Consider the following 23,916-nt stretch of genomic DNA (forward strand, 5'->3'; position numbering starts at 1 on the left):
TGGAGTTGTTGCTTGGTCATAGCAATCAATCATGATCAATAAACTCTTATTAATGGGAAGCTTTGGGAATCTTAGTCTCAAATTCACCTGTCCCTTCCAAGCATGCTGCATAACCACACTGTGATGTCTCAAATTATTGACATGCTGTATCCCAAAATGTTATTTTCTGAAAGGAATCTAATTTGCATTTCAACTGATCAATATTAATTGCTTCTACCATCACCCTCAGGTGCCTGTTTCACAGACTGACCATTTTCTCAGTGCTACATTGTTTCTGCAAATTAGTTTTGAATTTAACTCTTTCAAATATATATTCAATTCCTTTGGTTCTCTTGTTCCGAATTCATCATGTTGTACATTTTGTGGTTTCTTTTGAATCCTGAATTGATCAAAAGACTTTGTGATCTCTCAGAGAATTCAATCACCTATCATTTAGCTGATTGCAAAAATGAAAACAAAATCACCATTTGCCAAGGACATTCAGAATAAACTATTCATTGTGTTAATAATTTTATTTTTTGATAGAAGGTTTATACTATTCGGTGTCATCCATAGCAAATAAAAGAGCGATTAATAATAATCTTCAGTGATTTGCTCTAGCTTCAAGCTATTATGCTGTTGTCTGTATATAGGACATCACATTGTCAATTGGCATGATGTCTGACAACTTATTTTGTTACATCAAGACAGTAGAAACTTATCATTTCCAAATTCCTTTCTAGTTAATATCTAAATACAATAATGACATTCAACATGCTTAAGACAGGAAGGGAGTAAAAGGAGAGAGATCAAGCATTTACCATTAGAGCAACATAATTAAAAATCAGTTTTGTAGACAGGCATGATGTTGTACAATAATGCCGTGGAGAGAGAACAATATGTTCAAACAGTTGCTTCTTACAGAACCTAAGAAGAAAAAACTATGTATGCGTGCATTATACATGGGCCTTGGTTCCTAGGCCAGTTTCAGCAAAGGAATGGAAGTGGACAGGGTCCTTAAACATCAGTATCGACTACTGTGCTAATTTCCAACTCAGTCCTTAGCACTGATATTCGTATTAAAGTTATTCATGGGATCTGGGCATTGTTTGCTCAGCAGAACCCAAAATGAACATCATTGAGCATAAGTCAGGTTCTCGCATTGTAAATGATGATTATATTTTGCTGATAATTGTAGGTAGACTGGTTGGGTGACAATTGGCCAGATTGGAGTTTTTCCCACTTTTTATGACAAACCAGGGCAACATGGATAAATGGATTCTGGATTAGTGGTGCTGGAAGAGCACAGCAGTTCAGGCAGCATCCAAGTAGCTTTGAAATCGACGTTTCGGGCAAAAGCCCTTCATCAGGAATAAAGGCAGTGAGCCTCATCTTCCACCTCGGAACACTTCAACCCCAAGGCATCAATGTGGACTTCAACAGTTTCCTCATTTCCCCTTCCCCCACCTCACCCTAGTTCTAAACTTCCAGCTCAGTAACTGTCTCCATGACTTGTCTGGACTTGTCCTACCTGCCTATCTTCTTTTCCACCTATCCACTCCAACCTCTCCTCCTTGACCTATCACCTTTATCCCCTCCCCCACTCACCCATTGTACACTATGCTACTTTCTCCCCACCCCCACCCTCCTCTAGCTTATCTCTCCATGCTTCAGGCTCACTGCCTTTATTCCTGATGAAGGGCATTTGCCCGAAACGTCGATTTCGAAGCTACTTGGATGCTGCCTGAACTGCTGTGCTCTTCCAGCACCACTAATCCAGAATCTGGTTTCCAGCATCAGCAGTCATTGTTTTTACAACGTGGATAAATGCCAGTCTTGTAACTGTGCTGGAACGATTTAGTCATGGGTGCTGTTAATTCTAGAGCACAAATCTAATAGACCTATAAATTTTTACAATGCAGAAGAAAATCATTCAGCCCATCATGGCCTCACTGGTCATCTCACTAGACTAATCTAAATTTCAAGCTTTTGGCCCATAGCCCTGAAGGCTATGGTAACACAAAAGAATATCTAAACATGGGGACTTCTCAGTAAGATAATTTTTTGGTTTTAAAAAATGCTTTCTCATGTTTTTTTCTGAGGACTGCTGAATAGTCTCCATGTAAATTGGGTAATCATGGAGTCTTGACTAGAGCAACCTAATATTTAAAATTTGTTCTGCTGGTGATAGCTCCACATCAGCTGAACCAATATGTTGTTATAGATGTCTCCAACAAAATATTGGGGGGGTGGGGGATAAATGGGGAGGGGGTAGTGGTGGGGGTAGTGGCGTTGTTTCCTAAGATGATGCTGAACAATTGGCACTTAAGGTTTATCTGCTGATATGTCAGGTGCATAATAAATTGAGCCATATGCCTCCCTAGGACTGAACTATTCTCAACTTTTGCTGAGGTAAACAGCAAGACATGAAGTCTTCTTCACACAAAAGATATTGAAATCAGGAACTAATTTCCACGAATAATTGAAATAAGTGCAAATCACGTTATGACACACCTCCAGAACAGGTGGAACGTGACCTCAGACCTTCTAGCCCATTGCATCACAAAAGCCCTGAATATGGATTATATTCTGGTCACTGTCACACAGAAGCTAGGTGGTTGATTCAACTAAGGTAAGCTGCTGATATTTCTCTATATCATAAACAATGTCTGCTTCCACCACTGTAACATTCCTGTCTAATACTGAAACTCTCAATAGTGTCCTAAGTTCTGAAAAAACTTAACAATACCAAGAGTCTTCTAGTGGCCTCCTATCCTCAATACTCTGTAAACTTTAGCTCATTCAAAATCTGGATACCCATATCTTATCTCAAAACAACCCAGATATCCCTTGTCCTGATTACACTATGTCACTCTTGATGCTTCTAAACCTCCAGTCAAAAAGTCTCAAACGTGTTTAAATTTCTTCAGGATCATATCCTTTTTTAGTAATTTGCTCCAGCTCTAAAATTGCTGCTCAACTTATTCAGCTCTTGATGTAGGGTTTACACCTTGATTACAAGTGCAGAAATTCATCTCTTTTAATTTGATGGTGCACCTGTGACAAAAATTATTATAATGCAGGAAGAGCTAAAATGATTTAGATTCTAACTTTTCGATTTAGATTCTAACTTCTATTTTAGGAGTGATGAAGTCACAATGATCTTAACGCTCAACATCATTTAAATAGACCCCTTGAACTGTCCATCCCTAATGGTTAAATCTGATGGTTAATCTTGTTGCATTCAGAATGGTGCAATATTTGGAGATGTCAATGTGCCGAGCAAGCAACAAGATAACTCTTCAATGCAGGACAGGGCAGAGCCCAATGAAACAACTGCCCATTATATTGATGAATTTCAGATTTGGGCTCTGGTTTCTTTTGGTTTGCCAAAATAAATAAAAGCTTAATTTTGTTTTGTCCACTATAGCATTCTCACCAGTAAAATCGGGCATGGCACGTTCTCCACTTAGATGTCCCCCCATCTTCAATGTTTTCAATAACCCAGACAGTACCCCTATCAGAGGTGGACAGTTCCAAAAATCACACAACCTCCTAATTCCTGTTCAGAAAAGGCGACTCCTAATTGTTAAACAGTGCCCCGAGTTCTGGACATGGCCACAAGAGACAACATTCTTTCCATGTCCACCTAATTTCGGTTATTCAGGATTTTTTTCATACTTCAACAAAGTCACTCCTTCACTCTTCCAAACTGGAAACAAGACTGGCCTGAACAACCTTTCTTCATCAATAATCTGCTCAGCCCAGGTATTAATCTAGACCAGTTTCGAGGTGTGATCTCGCCAGTATTCTGGAAAACTGAACATAACATCCTTACTTTCATAAAAACTGAAAGAACTGTTGATGCTGTAAGTCAGATACAAAAATAGAAATTTCTGGAAAAGTTCAGCAGGTCTGACAGCATCTGTGAAAAGAAATCAGAGTTAACGTTTTGAGTCGAGTGACCCTTCCTCAAATCCTTCTGAGGAATGGTCACTCAACCCTAAAGGGTTAGCTCTGATTTCTCTCCACAGATGCTGCCAGACTGCTGAGCTTTTCCAGCAATTTCTATTTGCGACCCTTACTTTCATGTTCAATACCTCTGGTAATAAAGGTTAGCACTTCTTTAACTTTCTTAATAACTTGTTGCACATGCATATTAATTTTTGTGACTCATGCATTAAGACACATAGGTCCCTCTGCACCTTAGAATTCTGCAGTTATCCTCCATTTAAGTCATGCTTTGATTTTTTTTATATTTCCTGCCAAATTTTTCCCACACTATATAACACTGCCAGAATTTTGCCCAATCACTCAAGATTTCTGCATTGTTCTGCAAACTCCTTATGTCATCTAATATATTTTCCCACCTATCTTTATGTTATCTGCAAACATATTCACCCTGCCTCACTCTTCTCATCTATATCATTGAGATAAAATGTTTAAAAATGAGGCCCCACCACAGGACCTTGTGGACTCCATGCATTACATCCTGCCAATCAGAAAGAGATAAATGTTTTCTACCAGCCAGTCAATTTTACATCCATGTTAACTTGATACCCCTTACAACATAAATTCCTACTTTGTGCACTAATTTGTTATATGGCATCTCAACAAATGCCTTCTAGGAATCCAAGCACAGTGCATTTATATGCTCTTTGGTGCAGGCATAATGGACTGAATGGACTCCTTCTGCACTCAAAGACTTCTGTGATTCTGTAATTCATCTATTTCCTTATTATGAATTATTAATATCCAATTCTCATTCCCAAGAAAATCAATGCTCACTTCACACATTCTTTGCCTTTTTAAATCCTTGCAGAAACTCTTCCTATTGTTTTCTGGGTCTAGAGATTGGAAGAAGCAAAAATGGCCCTTAGCAGAGTGATGTGCTCTTCTTGTCGGATGTGGGGGTTTAGGGAGACTTAACAGGTTACTGAGGATTATATCTGCAATAAATGCAGTTGGCTGCAAATGCTATCAGTTCGAATGGATCAGTTGGAGTGACAGTTAGAGGCAATGAGGAATTTACAAGAGTAAGGGAGTGTGATGGATGGCAGATATACGAAGGGAGAAAAGTCACAGATCCAGTCAGATTGATGGGTTAACTCCAGGAAAGGTAAGGAGATAGGAAGGTGGTACAGGAGTCTTCTGTGGCTATCCCAATTTCAAACAGTATGCTGTTTTGGAAAATGTAGGAGGTGATGGATTCTCAGGGGCGTGTAGTATGAACAGCCAAGTTTCTAGTATCGAGACCAGCTCAAATGCAATGAGGGCTATATCGGGTTCCAAGAGATCGATTGTGTTAGGGGACTCTCTAGTCTGAGGCACAGAAAGACATTTCTGTGGCCAGCAGTGAAAAATCAGAATGGTGTGTTGCCTCCCTGGTGCCAGGATCAAGGATGTCTCAGAGAGGGTGCAGAATGTTCTCAAGGGGAAGAATGCCCAGCAGGAGATCATTGTCCACATTGGAACCAACGACATAGGAAGGGAAAAAGGATGAGATTCTGAAGGGAGAATGCAGAGAGTTAGGCAGGAATTTAAAAAGGAGGTCCTCGAGAGTAGTAATATCTGGATTACTAGTGATAGAGCAGATGAATGCATGGATGAGGATCTGGTATATGGGAGAAAGATTCACATTTCTCGATCATTGGAATCTCTTCTGGGGCAGAGTGAACAGTACAAGAAGGACAAATTGCATCTGAATTGGAAGGGGACTAATATACTGGCAGGGAGATTTGCTAGAGCTGCTCAGGAGGATTTAAACAAATAAGATGGAGGGAGTGGGACCCAGGGAGATAGTGAGGAAAGAGATCAATCTGAGACTGGTACAGTTGAGAAAAGAAGTGAATCAAACAGTCAGGGCAGGCAGGGACAAGGCAGAGAACAAGATAGGACTGAAAAATTAAACTGCATTTATTTCAATGCAAGAATGCTAACGGAAGGCAGATAAACTTAGGGCATGGCTAGGAACATGGGACGGGGATATGAAAGTAATTACAGAAATGTGGCTCAGGGATGGACAGGACTGGCAGCCTAATGTTCCAAGGTACAAATGCAATAGGAATGACAGAAAGGGAGGGAAGAGAAGAGGGGGAGTGGTGTTTTTGTTAAGGGATAGCATTACAGCTGTACTGAGGGAGGATATTCCTGGAAATACATCCAGGGAAGTTATTTGGGTGGAACTGAGAAATAAGAAAGGGATGATCACCTTATTGGGATTGTAGTATAGACCCCTTAATAGTCAGAGGAAAATTGAGAAACAAATTTATAAGGAGATCTCAGTTGTCTGTAAGAATAATAGGGTGGTTATGTTGGGGGATTTTAACTTGCCAAACATAGACTAGGAGTCCCATAATGTTAAAGGTTTAGATGGAGAGAAATTTGTTAAGTGTGTACAAGAAAATTTTCTGATTCAGTATGTGGATGCACCTACTAGAGAAGGTGCAAAACCTGACCTACTCTTGGGAAATAAGGCAGGGTAGGTGACTGATGTCAGTGGGGGAGCACTCTGGAGCCAGCAACCGTAATTCTATTACTTTTAAAATAGTGATGGTAAATGATAGACCAGATCTAAAAGTTGAAGTTCTAAATTGGAGGAAGGCTAATTTTGACGGTATTAGGAAAGAACTTTCAAAATCTGATTGGGGGCAGATGTTCACAGGTAATAAATGGCTGGAAAATGGGACACCTTTAAAAATGAGATAACGAGAGCCAGAGACAGTACATTCCTGTCAGGGTGAAAGGAAAGGCTGGTAGGTGTGGGAAATGCAGGATGACTAAAGAAATTGAGCGTTTAGTTAAGAAAAATGAGGAAGCACAGAATAGATCGAGTGAAATTTTATAAGAGTATAAAGGCAGTAGGAGTACACTTAAGAGGGAAATCAGAAGGGCAAAAAGGGGACATGAGATAGTTTTGGCAAATAAAGTTAAGGAGAATCCAAAGGGCTTTTACAAACACATTAAGGACAAAAGAGTAACGAGGGAGAGAATAGGGTCTCTCAAAGATCAGGAAGAAAGGTGATAAGGACAAGCCAGGGAATTATAGATTGGTGAGCCTGACCTCGGTGGTGGGCTAGTTGTTGGAGGGAATCCTGAGGGACAGGATGTACATGTGTTTGGAAAGGCAAGGACTGATTAGGGATCGTCAATATGGCTTTGTGCATGAGAAATCATGTCTCACAAACTTAATTGGGTTTCTTGAAGAAGTACAAAGAGGATTGATGAGGGCAGAGCGATAGACGTGATCTATATGGACTTCAGCAAAGCGTTCGACAAGGTTCCTCATGGGAGACTGGTTAGCAAGGTTAGATCTCTTGGAATACAGGGAGAACTAGCCATTTGGATGCAGAACTGGCTCGAAGGAAGAAGACAGAGGGTGATGGTGGAGTGTTGTTTTTCAGACTGGAGGCCTGTCACCAGTGGAGTGCCACATGGATTGGTGCTGGATGTGAGCCTAAAAGGTATAGTTAGTAAGTTTGCAGATGATACCAAAATTGGAGGTGTAGTGGACAGCGAAGAAGGTTACCTCAGATTACAACGGGATCTTGATCAGATGGGCCAGTGGGCTGAGGAGTGGCAGATGGTGTTTAATTCAGATAAACGTGGGATGCTGCACTTTGGAAAAGCAAATCTTAGCTGGACTTATACACTTAATGGTAAGATCCTTGGGAGTGTTGCTGAACAAAGAGACCTTGGAATGCAGGTTCATAGCTCCTTGAAAGTAGTTACAGGTAGATAGGATTGTGAAGAAGGCTTTGGTATGCTTTCCTTTATTGGTCAGAATATTGAGTACAGGAGTTGGGAGGTCATGTTGCAGCTGTACAGTACACTGGTTAGGCCACTTTTGGAATATCATATGCAAGTCTGGTCACCAATGTTGTGAAACTTGAAAGGGTACGGAAAAGATTTACAAGGAGATTGCCAGGGTTGGAGAATTTGAGCTGTAGGGAGATGCTAAATAGTTTGGGGCTATTTCCCCTGGAGCATTGGAGACTGAGACGTGACTTTTTCGAGGTGAATAAAATCATGAGGGGCATGGATAGGATAAATAGAGGGTGGTACAAAGGATGGTACGCTTATAGAATGAGCTGCCAGAAAAGTGGTGGAGGCTGGTACAATTGCAACATTTAAAAGGCATATGGATGGGTATATGAATAGGAAGGGTTTGACGGGATATGGGCTGGCTGCTGGTAGGTGGGACTAGTTTGAGTTGGGATATCTGGTCGGCATGGATGAGTTGAACCGAATGGTCTGTTTCCATGCTGTACATCTCTGTGACTCGATGATTCTCATGGCGTATTTTCTTTCTGCTGGCTAATCTTTAACTCATTTTTTTTCTGCTCTTTTAATCTTTGTGCATATACTTTTTCAGTAAATTTGGTGTTTTTTTAACCTCTTTAATTTGTCATGATGCTGGGTCCTCACAATAGAATTTGTCTTTTTTCTGAATAGCATTTATTCTAGGTATTCTGCAATATCCCCTATGATATCTGCCACTGCTCCTGTCTTAGAACCGCCCTCTTCTCCCTTCAAACTGAATGTAAAATTCAATCATGTTACTGTTATCTAATATGTCTTCGATATGAGGTCATTAATTAATCCTGTCACATTACACAATAGCAATTCTAATATAATCTGCTCTCTGATTTTATTTTCAGAACATACTGCTTTAAGAAGCTATTATAAATGCATTCTGTAAACTCTTCTTTCAAGCTATCATTACCAATGTGATTTTTCCTGTTTATATGCAGATTAATATCACCCATTATTATTACTGTCTCTCTATAATACATACTCAATATTGCACTTTTATTTTTGTACTTCATCCTATAATGTGGTTATTGTTAGGCGTCCTATAAACCAGTCCTACTCGTGACCTCTTTCCCCTCCTGTATCTCATCTCCACCCAAATTGATTTTACACTCTGATAACGATGCCAACACTGAGTAACAGAGCTACCACTCCACCTTTACCTAGCTTCCTATTTTTCATGAATGTCATGTATCCCTCATTTCTCAGGGCCCAGTCACATAATGGCTATCTAATTTATTTACTTTAATGTGTGCAAACAATAGACTTAATTGTTATGCATGTATTAAAATACAGAACTTTTAGTTTTGTCTTATTATGTGTAACATCTTGTCCTGGCTATGAGTGTTATCATTGGTTTATTCTCTCCTGTCCTTTCTTGCCATTTTCTCACCTCTATTTCCGATACTGTTATTTTCTTCTCCATCCTTGGCTCAACCTCTTGATGTGCTACAAATAGCACAGAATTACAGAAGTGATAAGGCACAAAGGAGGCCTTTAGGCCTATTGTGTCTGCAGTGACTGACCAAATGAGCATCATAATTCCATTGTCCAGCCTTTGGTCTGTATACTTGCAAATTGTTTCTAATCCAAAAAAATTACCTCATTCCCCTTGAATGCCTCAGTTGAACCTGCCTTCACCACACTTCTAGGCAGTGTATTCAGGCCAGAACTACTCATTGTCTGAAAATGTTTTTTCTCATATCACATTTACTTCTTTTGTAAATAACTTTAAATCTGTTCCACTTCCACTTCAATCCTTCTGCAAGAGAACAGTTTCTCTCTATCTGCTCTATCCAGTCCCCTCGCAATTTTGGAAACTTCTACCAGGTGTAAGGAACAAAGAAGAAAGAACAAAGAAAATTTACAGACCAAGAACAGGCCCTTAGGCCCTCCAAGCCTGAGCCGATCAAAATCTACTGTCTACACCTGTCGATAAATTCCTAAGCCATCTGTATCCCTCTGCTCCCCACCTCCTCATGCATCTGTCCAGACTCATCTTAAATGAATCTACTGTGCCTGCCTTAACCACCTCTGCTGGCAATGCATTCCATACCCTCTGTATGAAGTACTTGCCGCGTGTATCCCCCTTAAACTTTCCACCTCTCACCTTGAAAGCGTGACCTCTCGTTATGGAATCCTTCACCCTGGGGAAAAGCTTGTCTCTATCTACCCTGTCTATACCCTTCATGATTTTGTAAACCTCAATCAGGTTCCCCCTCAATCCCCTTTTTTCTAATGAAAACAATCCTAACCTACTCAACCTCTCTTCATAGCTAGCACCTTCCATACCAGGTAACATCCTCGTAAATCTTCTCCGCATCCTCTCCAAAGCATCCACATCCTTTTGGTAATGTGGCGACCAGAACTGTACACAGTATTCTAAATGTCTTATACAATGTTAACATGACTTGCCAGCTCTTATACTCAATACCCCATCCGATGAAGGCAAGCATACTATATGCCTTCTTGACCACTCTATCCACCTGTGCAGCTACCTTTAGGGTACAATGGACCTGCACTCCCAGATCTCTCTGCCCATCAACTTTACCCAAGGCTCTTCCTTTCATTGTATAATTCGCTCTAGAATTAGTCTTGCCAAAATACATCACCTCACATTTGTCTGGATTGAAATCCATCTGCCACTTCTCCGCCCAACTCTCCAGTCTATCTATATCCTCCTGTATTCTCTGACAGTCCTTTATGCTTTCTGCTACTCCACCAATCTTTGTGTCATCTGCAAACTTGTGATCACACCAACAATGCTCGCTTCAAGATCATTTACGTATATTACAAACAACAGTGGCCCCAACACTGACCCCTGTGGAACACCACTGGTCACCTTTCTCCATTTTGAGAAACTCCCTTCAACTACTACTCTCTGTCTCCTGTTGCTCAACCAGTTCTTTATCCACCTAGCTAGAACACCCTGCACACTATGTGACTTCACTTTCTCCATTAGTCTACCAAGGGGAACCTTATCAAATGCCTTACTAAAGTCCATGTATATGACATCAACAGCCCTTCCTTCATCTGTCAACTTGATCACTTCCTCGAAGAACTCTATTAAGTTGGTAAGGCACGATCTCCCCTGCACAAAACCATGTTGCCTATCACTGATAAGCTCATTCTTTTCTAAATATAAATAGATCCTATCCCTCAGTACTCTCTCCAGCAACTTTCCCATCACCAACATCAGGCTCACTGCTCTGTAGTTACCTACTATCCTTCTTGTACAGGGGGACACCATGAGCAACCATCCAGTCCTCTGGCACCTCACCTGTATTTAAGGATGCCACAAAGATATCTGTCAGGGCCCCAGCTATTTCCTCTCTTGCCTCTCTCAGCAACCTGGGATAGATCCCATCGGTTCTGGGGATTTGTCCATCTTAATAACCTCCAGCCTACCCAACACATCTTCCCTACAGTGTTTTTTGATCCCTGACTTGAATGTCTTCCAGTTTCATGATGACACGTCGATTCACTTGCCCACACCACAGCCCTCACTCTCATTCAAAGAAACTGGCAACTAACATAATGGAATCAAAATGTCTTCTCTCAGCATATAGTCAAAGGTGGTAAAGGGAGGAGAGGGAGAACAAAACAGGGATTTACATATCTCAGTGAAAGACATGAGTATTAGCAAACTTGATCTAAAATTGGCTTACAAATAAGAGGCAAAGGGCGATGGTGAAAATGAGATAACATCTTTTATGACTGGAAGCCTGTGACTAATATTAGACTGCAGAGATTGATGTTGAGACCTTTGCTGTTTGTTATATATATTAAATGTGCATGTAGAAGATATGATAAGTAAGTTTGCAGATGATACAAAAATTGGTAGTGCTGTTGACAGTAAAGAGGGTGATCTCAGGCTACGACTGATATTGATCAGCTGTTAGATTGGGCAGAGCAACAATTGTACGGGAGAAGGTGCACAGGAGATTCACCAGGATGTTGCCTGGGATGAAAAATCTCAGAGAGAGGATGGGATGGGTTTGCTTTCCTTGAAGCATAGAAACATAGACTCCTTACAGTGTGGAAACAGGCCCTTCGGCCCAACAAGTCCACACCAACCCTCTGAAGAGTAACCCACCCAGACTCTTTCCCCTGCTACTCTACAGTTATCCCTGACTAATGCACTTAACCTACTTGGATGCTGCCTGAACTGCTGTGCTCTTCCAGCACCACTAATCCAGTATTTGGTTTTCAGCATCTGCAGTCATTGTTTTTACCTTAATGCACTTAACCTACAAATCCCTAAATGCTGTGGGTAATTTAGCATGGCCAATTCCTCTAATCTGCACATCTTTGGATTGTGGGAGGAAACCCACACAGACATGGGGAGAATCTGCAAAATCCACACATACAGTTACCTGAGTGGGAATCGAAGCCAGGTTCCTGGCGCTGAGAGGGAGCAGTGCTAACCATTGAGCTACCATGCCGCCCCAAAGCAGAGAAGGCTGAAGGAGGATCTGATTGATGATTGAGAATTTCTTTTCTATGTCAAACCTTTCGACAACTAGACAGCATGAGTTTAAGGGGAGGAGCAAATAGTTTAGAAAGAATCTGAGAAAACAAATTTTCATCTAGAGGGTGAAAGAAATATGGAATGTGCTGCCACAGAGATGGTGGTGGAGTCAGGCACATTTTCAACATTTAAGAAGCATCAGGAAGAGCACTTAAAATGCCAGGGCATACAAGGCTGTCGAACAATTGCAGGTAAATGGGATTAGTATAGTTTAATCTTTGTTGGTCAGCATAGATATAATGAGCTGAAGGGCCTGTTTCTCAGTTGTATGACTGTATAATTATAGTCTTTACATTTATCTTTACTGAGAAAAATGTTGGAAAAGCTGTGCTTGTTTACTTCAAGAAGGAAATTTGATTCAGGTGTTCAAAATCATGAGGACACTAGACAGACTAAAAACCAGAAGACACTGATTTATGGTGATGACTACAGAGAAATAAATGAGGTAACACCTTATTTTCGTCAGCAAGTAGTTAGGAGCTGAAATGCACTTAGTGAGAATATGGCAGAGACAATTCAGTCATCGTTTTCAAAAGAATACTGGATGATCAATTGAAGAGAAACACATCACAGTGTCATTGACAAAGGTAGGGGATGAATGATTAGGACTAGATGAACTGCTCCTGCAAAGAAGTGGCATGGACATGAATGACTGAAGGGTTTCCTTTTGTCCTGTAACTATTCTATAGTTGTATCAAATCTAACACTACTCAGTGTTAGAGATTATTATACAGCAACCGCTGCAGGAAATCTATTGTTTAGAGATGCAAGATAAGAATAGGATCATATTTGGCCGTGACCATCCATTGAATCAAAGAGTGTGTCAAGGCCCAAAGCTTCATAACGTGCAGTTGGGTGAGTTTTCAATGGAGAACATATATGAATAAAACCACACTTCATTGAAAAGTCATGAAAGGAAGGGAACAAAAGCCAGTGAAAAGCATAGGAAAGCAAAATTAATAATGCTAAATTTACCAAGGAAAAGATCGAACACCTAGCTCTCAAATCTGGATTATGAAGCAGAACATGTAAATAACAGGAAGGACTGTGAATTGTATATCCAATATCTATTGCTGGATGACCTTGGATAAGCCCAGACGCAAAAGGAATGGAGAATATGGTGACTGAAATTATTTTTGTAAAGAAGAAAATGGATGATTTTCCATTTTCAATATAAAGGTGGTAAAATGGTGGAACGGATACCTCTGGTTACCTGACAAATCTGATTTTTATTACATTGATATATTCTGAAGATTACCATTTAAACCTTGAAGATATAAAAAATCCAAAGTCCTCACTCAGGAAGGGGAATAATTAATTTAAAATTAAATATTTTAAATTAAAATCTGGCTATATATTCCAATATGTTTATTTTCTCACTAAGTTTTCTTTTATCATTGTGGCATAAATGCAAATCTTCCGTCTGTCTAAAAGCTGCCATTATTCAGATGTGAATCATGACAATGCCTTTTGGTATGCCATTCTTCTGCCAGGATTATCATAGCTAAACATAATCCTGACCACATCCATGAAATACAATGACTTCTACAGAAATTGACGATACGTCCTTCATTGATTATTATCTATTACAGGTAAATGACAGAACTCTCTTTGCTGTAGTTGATGAGATGAGCTCACTTTTCAGACTGCGACTGAAGCAGGGATCTCCCTGTGCTTATGGTTTTCTGACTGATTGAATTAATTTACTAAGCAACTGGGTTAGCAGATATTTGGACATATCTTATTTCATGAGAAATGCTGTAAAAATCTAAGTTGTTTCTTATTTAGTTCTACTCTTTAGATATTGCCCACCAGCATTATCTTCATTAAATAGACCTCAACATTTGGCACTCAGCAAACTGAAGTCTGATGTTATAACAACAAATTAACCCAATGTCAGTTTATAATGGAAGCAGCATTGCCAATAAGATGTAATTTACAGCTGCCAGACTGATGTCACACACTGTAGGCCATTTGTGGTGCTAATTAAATCTCATTAGCTTAGCAAAATGAAATGACTAATTATAATATTACAAAAACTCATCTTTAAACACGTTTCAACATTTATTAATAACTTCATAATAGATTATATGATAATTCAAATGAGATATATTTTTAAAAATCAATCTGTTTAAAAAAGCAAGCTTTCTAAAATTGAAATGTCGCTATTTATACTCAGCTAAAGTTTCAAAGAATTTCATTTGCATGCATGAGCAATTACAGCTGGTATCATTACCAATTACAGACACAATGACACACAGACAGATAGTGACACCATGTCATCAAATTCTTCCAGGCCTCACTAAAAATAATGACTTTTAAATGCAAATACAGCACTTAAAACATATGCCTTTAGGCTATTTAGCACTCCCAAGAGGATAGGGTAACTAAATTTAAATATATTAAAAGTAAACAAGGAAGCAGTTCATGCCCTGGGCCTGTTTGATATGGCAAAGATCATTGGTGCCAATGCTAAATTACCTATTGTAGGTGTGGTCTTATTATTTGAAGGCATTTCCAACTTTCCATATTAACTGAGAATTTTCACAAGACACTGTCCTGAAGACTGAAATGAAATATTAGTTGTTTCTTCACACTATTGAATGCAAGGCCCCAGTTGGAGGTGTACTCTTAGTTTTTGACCAGAGGAGGCCAGTTTCTAGCTTTAAGTCAAGTTTAAAACAAGGAAAGAAGGGAAGCATTGCAGATTGAAAGAATGAGAGCTTGGAAGGGAGAAAATGTAAAATCACCGAGGAAGTGGGTGACCTTGGAGGTTTCATTACTTTTCCAATGTTTAAACCCAAAACAAAGACCTTGTCTCTCCAAAAAGGATGGGTACAGCATAAAAAGAGGCGATTCAGTCTATTATATTCATGCCAATTAGCAACAGTCTAACTACATTAATCCCATTTTTCATTTTACGGTCCACTACCCTGAAGACCGTGGGAATGCAAGTGAATATTTAAGCATGATTAAATGAAGGGAGAGTTTCTGGTTAAAACCGCTTTTGTGGGCAGTGAGGTGCAAACTCCTAGGTGAAAAAAATTCTCAGTGTTCTCTTAGTCTTATACCTCTTACCTTCAATTTATGCCCCCTGGTTATTGACCACTCTACTCGTGGAAAAAAAGTAGGCGAAAGTGAGGACTGCAGATCACAGTCGAGATTAGAGCGGTGCTGGAAAAGCACAGCAGGTCAGGCAGCATCCGAGGAGCAGGAAAATTGACGTTTCAGGCAAAAGCCCTTCATAAGAAAAAGTGCCTTCCTATCCAACTTACTTATACCCCTCACAATTGTATGCAATTCTATCACGTTTTCTCTCAACCTTCGCTGCTTCAAGGAAAACAAGCCCAGCCTATCCAATAATTAGATAATAATCAGGGGGAGGTGAGGGTCTAGTGGTATTACCACTCGACTATCACTTGACCAGAAACCCAGAATAATGTTCTGGGGACCTGAATTTTAATCCCGCCATGACGGATAGCAGATGGTGGAATTTGAATTCAATTTAAAAAATCTTGAATTAAGGATCAACTGATGACCATGAAACCATTGTCAATTGTCAGAAAAGCCCATCTGACAAAACTCTAATGCCCTTTAGGGAAGGAAATCTACCATTCTTACCTGGTCTGGCCTACATGTGACTCCAGAACCACAGCAATGTGATTGACTCTCAACTGCCCTCTGAAATGGCTTAGCAAGCCACTCAGTTGCATTAATTGCTAGAAAGTCACACCAAAGAAATGAAACCAGACAGATGAAATCTTGCAACAACCTTGGAACCATAAAAAAAATGGCAAAAACACAGACAGCCCTGTTGACCATGCAAAGTCCTCCTTCTCAACTTCTGGGGGCGAGTGCCAAAATTGGGAGAGCTGTCTCACAGACTAGTCAAGGAACAGTCTGATATAGTCATTCTTACAGAATCATACCTTACAGATAACACCCCAGACACCATCATACATCCCTGGATATGGACTCCAGCAGGACATACCCAGCAGAAGTGGCAGCACAGTGGTACACAGTCAGGGGGCAGTTGCCCTGAGAGTCCTTGGCATCGACTCTGGACCCCATGAAGTCTCATGGCTTTGGGTTAAACATGTACAAGGAAACCTCTTACTGGTTACCACGTACCCTCCTTCTTCGGCTGATGAATCAGTATGCCTCCATATTGAACAACACATGGAGGAAGTACTGAGGGTACCAAGTGTGACTTGGCAGCAGCATTACTGACTGAGCTGGTTGGGTCCTAAAGGACGTAGCTGCTAGACTGGTTCTGTGACAGGTGGTGAAGGAACCTATAAGAGGAAAAAAACATACTTGACCTCATCCTTACTAATCTGCCAGCTGCAGAAGCATCTGTCTATGACAAGACAGGTAAAACTGATCACCGCATAGTCCTTGTGGAGATGAAGCCCTGCCTTCACATTGAGAATAACCTATCATCGTACTAAATGGGACAGACTTCGAACCGATCTAGCAGCTCAAGATTGGGCATCCAAAAGGCTCTGTGGGTCATCCAAAGCAGCAGAACTGCACTCCAGCACAATCTGCAACCTCATGGCATGGCATATCCCCCACTGAACCATGACCATCAAGCCAGGGGATCAACCCTGGTTCAATGGAGAGTAGAGGAGGGCATGCCAGGAGCAGCATCAAGCTTACCTAAAAATGAGGTGTTAACCTGGTGAAGCTACCAAACAGGACTACTTGCCTGCCAAATAGCATAAACAGAAAGTTATAGATAGGGCTAAGTGATCTCACAACCAACGGATCAGATCTAAGCTCTGCAGTCCTTCCACATCCAGTCATGAGTAGCGGTGGACAATTGAACAACTCACTGGAGGAGGAGGCTCCACAAATATTCCCAACCTCAATGATGGAGGAACCCAACACAAAAGATAAAGCTGAGTCATCTGTAATAATCTTCAGTCAGAAGTGCTGAGTGGGTGATCTATTTCGGGCTCCTCCAGTGGTCCCCAGCATCACAGATACCAGTCTACAGCCAATTCAATTCACTTCACATGATATCAAGAAACGGCTGGAGGAACTGGGTACTGCAAAGGCAATGGGTCCTGATAACATTCCAGCAATGGTACTAAAAATGTCCACTCCCTGACCCAAGCTCTTCCAGTACAGTTACAGCATTGGCACCTACCTGACAATGTGGAAAATTGCCCAGGTTTATCCTGCACACAAAAAGCAGGACAAATCCAACCCAGCCAATCACTGCCCAGTCTACTCTCCATCATCAGTAAAGTGATGAAAGGGGTCATCAACAGTGCTATCAAGCAGCACCTGCTCAGCAACAACCTCAGAGATGCCCAGTTTGGGTTTCGCCAGGGACACTCAGCTCCTGATCTCATTACAGCCTTGGTTCAAACATGGCCAAAAGAGCTGAATTCCACAGGTGAGGTGAGAGTGACAGCCCTTGACATCAAGGCCACATTTGACTGAGTATGGCATCAAGGAGCCTTGGCAAAACTGGAATCAATGAGTATCAGGGGGCAAGGACTCCGCTGGTTAGAGTCATACCTGGCACAAAGGAAGATGGTTGTGGTTGTGGAGGATCAGTCAGCTGAGCTCCAAGGCATCTCTGCAGGAGTCCCTCAGGGTAGTATCCTAGGCCCAACAATCTTCAGTTGCTTCATCAATGACCTTCCCTCTGTTATAAGGTCAGAAGTGGGATGATCGTCGATGATTGCATAGTGTTCAGCCAACAAGTGACAAGTAACATTCATGCCACACAAATGCCAGACAATTACCATCACCAATAAGAGACACTCTAACCACTGCCCCTTGACGTTCAATGGTGTTACCATCACTGAATCCCCCATTGTCAATATCCTTAAGGTTACCATTGACCAGAAACCCAACTGGACTCACCACATAAACACAGTGGCTACTAGAGCAGGTCAGAGACTAGGAATACTGCAGTAAGTAACTCACCTCCTGATACCCCAAAGTCTATCCACCAACTACAAGGCACAAGTCAGGAGTGTGATGGAATGCTTCCCACTTCCCTGAATGGGTGCAGCTCCAACAACACCCAAGAAGCTTGACACCATCCAGGACAAAGCAACCCGCACATCTACAAGCATTCAATCCCTGCACCACCAGCACTCAGTAGCAGCAGTGTGTACTTTCCACAAGATGCACTGCATACATTCACCAAAGATCCTTAGACAGAACCATCCAAACCCACGGCCACTTCCATCTAGAAGGACAAGTGCAGCAGGTACTTGGGAACACCACCACTTGCAAGTTCCCCTCCAAGCCACTCACCATCCTGACTTGGATATATACCACTATTCCTTCACAGTCGTTGGTCAAAATCCTGGAATTCCTCCCCTACTGGCATTGTGGGTTAACCCATAGCAAGTGGACTGCAGCGATTCAAGAAGGCAGCTCACCACCACCTTCTGAAGGGCAAATAAGGATGGTCTAGCAATGCTGGCCAGCCAGTGACGCCCAAATCCCACAAATCAATTTTAAAAAAAGCTCAGATCCTTCAGTCCAGGCAGCTCTGCACCCTCTCCAGTGCAATCACATCTTTCCCATAATCAGAACTGCACTCAGTTCTCCATTTGTGACCTAAGAGCTTTATACAGTTCTGGCATGCCTCCTTTCTCTTGTACTCTATGCCTCAGTTAATAAAGACAAGTATTGTATGTGCCTTCTTAGCCACTTCTCTATCTGTTTTGCTAACTTCAGGGATCTGTAGATAAGTACACCAAGGTTTCTTTGATCTTCAGTACGTTCCAGGGTCCTACCATTTATAGCACAATCCTTTGCTTTGTTAGCTCTCACCAAGTGTATGACCACACGCTTTTCTCGACTGGATTCCAATTGCCACTGTTCAGCCCATCTGACCAGCTCATTGATATCCTCCCTGCTGTTTATGGCTATCTTCTTCACCATTTACCATCCTTCTGATTTTTGTGTCAACAGTGAACTTCTTGATCATATTCCTTACATTTTACTTCTAAAATCATGAATGTACATCATAAGCAGCTAGGGCTCGAGCACTGAGCCCTGTGGAAGGCAATATATTTCTTCAAAACAGTCAGTATTACAATTGAAACTTCAGTGAAGAATTCAGTACAGTATCACAAAAATACAGGTTTACAAAAGACTTGGAAATAAAAAGGAATGCCTCCAAAATTGCTGTGAAACACTGTCTAGTTAGAAAGACAGATATTCAATTTAAAACATCATTAGTGAACATAAAAATACCAGAAGGCCATAAGATATTGGAGCAGAAGTGGGCCATTTGACCTATCTTGTCTGCCTTGCTATTTAACAAAATCACTGTTGTTCTGATAATCCTCAACTCTACTTTCCTGCCTTTCTCCCCAGAAGCCTCAATTCCTTACTGATTAAAAATCTGTCTCTCTCAGCCTTGAGTATACTCAATGACCCAGCCTCAACAGCCCTCTGTGATAAATAATTCAACATTAGCGAACCACCAAGAGAAGAAATTCCTCCATATTTCTGATTTAAAAGGGCGATCCCTTACTCTCAGATTACACCTGCTGTCCCAGACTCTCCCATAAAAGGAAACAACCTCTCAGCATCTGGCCCCTGAAGTCAAGCCCCTTAAGAACCTTCTTTGTTTCAGTAAGATTTCCTCTCACACTTCTAAACTCCAATGAGTACAAATCCAACCTACTAAATCTGCCTTTATAAGAAAAATTGTCTGTACTGAGATTAACCGAATGACCCTTACCCAGAGTGTCTCGATGTCAGTATATTTTCATTTAGACTTTACCTGTGGTGCGTGAAGCACAAATTCTGGCTGTTACTCTAATCTTTTTCTCTGTTTTTAAATTACTCCTTACTTTATCATTTCCACCTGACTCCTATCTATACGACCATCAACAATAAGAGCAGGCCCCTTGAGCCTCATCCACCATTCAATAGGATCATGGCTGATCTAAGAGTCAGTTAGACTCGAAACGTCAGCTCTTTTCTCTCCTTACAGGTGCTGCCAGACCTGCTGAGATTTTCCAGCATTTTCCCTTTTGGTCTAAGATTCCTCACATCCACTTTCCTGCCTTTTCACTGTAACTCTTAATTCCACTACAAATCAATAACCAATCTATCTCAGCCTTAAAGATCACAAGGATTTTGCCCTCAGTCTTTCTGTGGCAAGGAATTCCAAAGGCTGACAACTCTGAGAGAAGAATTTCATTCTCATTTCAGTCTTAAACTGGTACCCCTTATTCTGAGATTATGTCCCCTAGTCCTGGACTCTCCCAAGAGGGGAAAGATTCTTTCAGCATTTACCTTGTCAAGCTGATAAGAATCTTGCATGTTTCAATGAGATCATCTCTAATTCTTCTAAACTCCAGTGAGTAGATTCGCAAACTGTTTAGGCTTTGCTCATAAAGACAATCCCTCATACCTGGGATCATCTTAGTGAATCTTCTCTGAACTGCCTCAAATGAAAAGATATCTTTCCTTAATAAAGGGACCGAAACTGCTCACAGTATTCCAGATGTGGTCTCATCAGCAACTTGTACAGTTGTAGTAAGACTTCCCTACTCTTATCAGGGCAGGCTGATGGCTCTGTGGTTAGCACTGCTGCTTCACAGCACCAGGGACCTCGGTTTGATTCCAGCCTCAAGTGACTGTATGGAGTTTGTATTTTCTTCTGTGTCTGTGTGAGTTTCTGCTAGGTGCTCTGATTTCCTTCCACAGTCCAAAGAAGTGCAGGTTAAGTGGATTGGCCATTCTAAATGGCCCTATAGTGTCCAGGAAGGTGTGAATTAGGTGAATTAGCAAATGTGGGATTATGGGGACGAGATAGGGGGCTAGGTCTGGATGGAATGCTATTTGGAGGGTTGGTGCAAACTCAATGTTCCAAATGACCTCTTTCCGCACTGTAGGATTCTGTGATTCTATCCCCCAATCCTGTTGAAATAATGGACAACATTACATTCAGCTGGTTATTCACTGCACCTCTGTGTTCGCTTTCTATGTTTCATGCACAAATACAAGAAGAAGGAAACTTACTTAAGGTTGAGGAGTCAAGGATCAGTCAGGGCTGTAGAGGCTTACAAAGTAGCCAGGAAGGAATTGAAGAATGGAATTAGGAGAGAAAGAAGGGGACATTAAAAATCTTTAGCGGGTAAGATTAAGGAAAACCCTAAGGCAATCTACACTTATGTAGGGAATAAGAGGATGGCCAGAGTGAGGGTAGGGCCGATCAAGGATAGTGGAGGGAATTTGTGCCTGGAGTTGGAGGAAGTAGGGGAGGTTCTTAAATGAATACTTTGCTTCAGTATTCACTACTGAGAGGGACCTTGATGTTTCTGAGGACAGCATGAAACAGGATGATATGCTCAAACAGGTTGATGGTAAGAAGGAGGATGTGCTGAAAATGTTGAAAAACAAAGGACAGATAAGTCCCCTGGGCCAGACAGGATATACCCAAAGTTACTACAGGAAGTGAAGGAAGAGATTACTGCGCCTTTGGCGATGACCTTTGCATCGATGATTGCAGGTGGCAAGTATTATTTCCTTGTTCAAGAAATGGAATAGAGATAATCCTGGCAATTACAGACCAGTCAGTCTTACATCTGTGGTGAGCAAATTATTGGAGAGGATTCTGAGAGAAAGGATTTATGATTACTTGAAAAACCATAGTTTGATTACGGATAGCAAGCATGACTTTATGAGGGGCATGTCATGACTTACAAGCCTTATTGCATTATTTGAGAATGTGACAAAACATATTGATGAAGGCAGAGCAGTGGATGTGGTGTACATGGATGTTAGCAAGGCATTTCATAAGGTTCCCCATGGTAGGTTCATTCAGAAAATAAGGAGGCATGGAATACAGGGAAATTTGGTTGCCTGTATACAGAATTGGTTGGCCCATAGAAGTGAGAGGGTGGTAGCAGATGGAAAACATTCAGCCTGGAGCTTGGTGACCAGTGGTATTCTACAGGGATCTGTTCTGGGACCTTTGCTCTTTGTGATTTTTATAAATGACTTGGATGAGGAAGTGGAAGAATGGGTTAGTAAGTTTGCCGATGACACAAAGGTTGGTGGAGTGGTGGATCGTGTAGAAGGCTCTTGTAGGTTGCAGTGGAACATTGATGGTAAGTGGCAAATGGAGTTAAACCTGAAAAAATGTGAAATTATTCATTTTGGAAGGTCAAATTTGAATACGGAACAGAGGATTAAAGGCACGATTCTTGGGAGTGTGCATGAGCAGAGGGATCTTGGGTCCATGTTCATAGATCCCTCAAAGTTGCCACCGAAGTTGATAGGGTTGTTAAGAAGACTTATGGTGTATTGGCTTTCATTAGCAGGGGGATTGTGTTTAAGAGCCATGAGGTTATGCTGCAGCTCTATAAAGCCCTGGACCACACTTGGAATATTGTGTTCACTTCTGGTTGTCTCATTATAGAAAGGATGCGGAAGCTTTGGAGAGGGTGCAGAGGAGATTTACCAGGATGCTGCTGGTACTGGAGGGCATGTCTTATGAAGAAAGGTTGAGGGAGCTAGGGCTTTTCTCATTGGAGTGAAGAAAGATGAGAGGTGACTTGATAGAGGTGCACAAGATGATGAGAGGCATAGATAGAGTGAATCATCAGAGACTTTTTCCCAGGGCAGAAATGGCTATCACAAGGGGGTATAATTTTAAGGTGATTGGAGGAAGATTTAGGAGAGATGTCAGAGGTCAGTTCTTTACACAGAACGTGGTGGGTGCATGGAATGCATGGCCAGCGATGCCTGACAGATTAAGGACATTTAATCTAGTCTTGGATAGGCACATGAATGATTGTAAAATGTAGGTTTTATAGGTTAGTTTGATCTTAGAGTAGGATAAAAAGTTGGCACAACATCCAGGGCCAAAGGACCGGTACTGTCCTATGTTCTATGTCCCCCCCAATTCCCTTTGTGTTGCATTTTCCTCCACTTTTCACTACTTAAATAAAATTCTGTTCTTTTAACCTCCCTTCTAAAATGAACAACTTCACATTTTCCCATATTATGTTCCATTTAGTCAACTTTTTGCCAACTTACTTAACCCATCAAAACCTCTCTGTAAACTGTTTGTATCCCTCTCACAACCTGTCTTTCCACCTATTTTTGTGTTGTCTGAAAACGTGGCTGCAGTATACTTCCCTCTTTCATCCAAATCATTAATATATATCTTAAACAGTTGTGGTCCCAGAATTGACCTCTGTCCACTGGTTACCACCCTGGTAATAGGTTGCTAACTTGAAAAAGAATGCTGTATATCTACTCACTGTTTCCTGCCCATTAGCCAATTCTCTATCTGTGTCAATATACTACCTCCAACACTGTGGGCTTTTATCTTACAGCTCAACCTTTTGTGTGTTTCCTTGTTGGATGCCTTCTGGAAGCCCAAATACAATACATCTATTGGTTCCCCTCTATCCAATCTGTTTGAGAGATCCTTGAAAATCTACAATTAAATACTCAGTAGACGTGTTTAATATCCTTCTGATCCCCATTTATCCTTACTGCCAGTAACCTGGTTCCAGCTTGTCTCAAGTGGAGCACATTCCAATGGGTCTATTTCTTTGTGTCACAATAATGCTGGTGTTCAGTGAAAC

General features: G+C 41.2%; 1 protein-coding gene across 18 annotated transcripts in view; it reads right to left on the reverse strand.

Annotated features, from left to right (window-relative positions):
- LOC140477439 (uncharacterized) overlaps positions 1-23,916 on the reverse strand; it is a 520,360-nt gene that overhangs the window by 118,714 nt on the left and 377,730 nt on the right. The window lies entirely within an intron of this gene.

Source organism: Chiloscyllium punctatum, chromosome 5 (genome assembly GCF_047496795.1).
Source record: "Chiloscyllium punctatum isolate Juve2018m chromosome 5, sChiPun1.3, whole genome shotgun sequence".
In the NCBI taxonomy this organism is placed as follows: domain Eukaryota; kingdom Metazoa; phylum Chordata; class Chondrichthyes; order Orectolobiformes; family Hemiscylliidae; genus Chiloscyllium; species Chiloscyllium punctatum.